Genomic DNA, 2,845 nt, shown 5'->3' with positions numbered 1-2,845 from the left:
AATCCTCCTCTAAGGAGATATCTGTAACCAACAAGAAATCTGCATCGATAGGTAGCACTGACTGCTCATAAGACCTTGTTTTCACTCCAGATTTTTGATACGTCTCCAACGTATCTACTTTTCCAAACTCTTTTGCCATTGTTTTGGACTCTAATTTTCATGATTTGAATGGAACTAACCCGGACTGACGCTGTTTTTAGCAAAAGTGACATGGTGTTATTTTTGTCCAGAAATAAAAGTTCTCGGAATGACCTGAAACTTCATGGAGATACTTTTTAGAATTAATAAAAAATACTGGCAAATGAATCAGCTGAAGGAGTCCCACACCCTGGCTACGAGGGTGGGTGCACGCCCTACCCCCCTTTTTTGACCAAAGAACAGTAGGGTAATGCGCCCTACCCCCTAGGCGCGCCCTCCTGTCTCATGGGGTCCCCTGGGCCTCCACCGACCTCAACTCCAACTCCATATATTCACGTTCGGAGAGAAAAAAAATCAGAGAGAAGGATTCATTGCGTTTTATGATACGGAGCCGCCGCCAAGCCCTGTTCATCCTCGGGAGGGCTGATCTGGAGTCCGTTCGGGGCTCCAGAGAGGGGAATCCATCGCCATCGTCATCTTCATCATCAACCATCCTCCATCACCAATTTCATGATGCTCATCGCCGTGAGTGAGTAATCCCATCGTAGGCTTGCTGGACGGTGATGGGCTGGATGAGATTTACCATGTAATCGAGTTAGTTTTGTTAGGGTTTGATCCCTAGTATCCATTATGTTCTAAGATTGATGTTGCTATGACTTTGCCATGCTTAATGCTTGTCTCTAGGGCCCGAGTGCCATGATTTCAGATCTGAACCTATTATGTTTTCATGAATATATGTGAGTTCTTTATCCTATCTTGCAAGTGACAGTCGCCTACTACTTGTTATGATCCGGCAACCCCGAAGTGACAATAGTCGAGACACTTCCCGGTGATGACCGTAGTTTGAGGAGTTCATGTATTCACTAAGTGATAATGCTTTGGTCCGGTACTCTATTAAAAGGAGGCCTTAATATCCCTTAGTTTCCATTAGGACCTTGCTGCCACGGGAGGGTAGGACAAAAGATGTCATGCTAGTTGTTTTCCATAAGCACGTACGACTATATTCAGAATACATGCCTACATTATATTGATGAATGGAGCTAGTCCTGTGTCACCCTATGTTATAACTGTTACATGATGAATGCCATCCAACATAAGTATCCATCATTGGTCCATTGCTTATGAGCTCTTTTCATATTGATCTTTGCTAAGTTACTTCTCCGTTGCCACTGTTATGATTGCTACAAAACTGCTATTGTTACCTTTGCCACCGTTACCGTTACTTCCATACTACTTTGCTACTAAACACTTTGCTGCAGATATTAAGTCCTTTAGGTGTGGTTGAATTGACAACTTAGGTGCTAATACTTGAGAATATTCTTTGGCTCCCCTTGTGTCGAATCAATAAATTTGGGTTGAATACTCTACCCTCGAAAACTGTTGCAATCCCCTATACTTGTGGGTTATCAAGACCTTTTTCTGGCGATGTTGCCGGGGAGCATAGCTCTACTCTCTGAGTCAGTTGGGATTTATATTTGTTGATCACTATGAAGAATTTGAAAGACAACAAAACGAAGATCTATCCCTCAACTACGAGGGGAGGTAAGGAACTGCCATCTAGCTCTGCACTTGATTCACCTTCTGTTTTTAGTAAGCTTGTGATACCTACACCTGCTATTGATTCTGATACGTTGCATGTTATTGATGATTCTACTTCTGCTATGAATGATGCTTATGATGCTGTTACTTTGCTTGATAAAACTGTGCCACTGGGAGAATTACTTGATGAACATCTTGCTAGAATTTGAACTATTGACTATGCTGAAGATGATGATATTTCTAAAACTGATGAAATTATTGAAACTGAAAACTTTGAAATACCTGATAAGACTAGCTCTCCTAGATATGAACTTCCTATTATGCTTGAGGGTTATGTTATGGATGGAGAGGTAGCTAGGGACTTTCTTGCTTATAAGGATAGAGATGATCTTAAGAAATTATTATGCAAGTGGAAAGAAAAATCTTTGAATGCTAGAATGCAATATGATCCTAAGTCTGCTATTTCACCTATCTTTGCAACTCATAAGGATTATGAATTCTCTGTCGATCCTGAGTTAATTACTTTGGTAGAATCGAATCCTTTCCATGGTTATGAATCTGAAACTGTTGTCGCACATCTTACTAAACTGAATGATATAGCCACCCTATTTGCTCATGAGGAAAACAATTAGCTATTACTATATTCTTAAATTGTTTCCTTTCTCATTAAAGGGTGATGCTAAGTTATGGTTTAATTCTCTTGCTCCTGGTTGCATCCTAGTCCCCAGGATATGATTTACTACTCCTCTGAAAAATATTTCCCTGCTCATAAGAAACAAGTTGCTTTAAAGGAAATATTTAACTTTGTGCAAATTAAAGAAGAGAGTCTCCCATAAGCTTGGGGGAGGCTTCTCCAATTTCTTAATGCTTTGCCTGACCATCATCCGAAGAAAAATGAAATACTTGATATCTTTTATAATGGACTAATCAATGCTTCTACAGACCACCTAGATAGTTGTGCTGGTTGTGTTTTCAGGGAACAAACTATTGAGCAAGATGAATTTCTATTGAATAATATATTGAGTAATGATAATGATTGGACACTTCCTAAACCAATTCCTAAGCGAACTCTGAAGAAAAGTGGTATTCTACTTCTTAGTCCTGAAGATATGCAAGAGGCGAAGAAATCTATGAATGAAAAAGGTATTAAAGCTGAAGATGTTAAGAA

The sequence above is a fragment of the Triticum dicoccoides genome, chromosome 1B, assembly GCF_002162155.2.
Source record: "Triticum dicoccoides isolate Atlit2015 ecotype Zavitan chromosome 1B, WEW_v2.0, whole genome shotgun sequence".
NCBI lineage: Eukaryota > Viridiplantae > Streptophyta > Magnoliopsida > Poales > Poaceae > Triticum > Triticum dicoccoides.
This window is presented reverse-complemented; position numbering follows the sequence as displayed.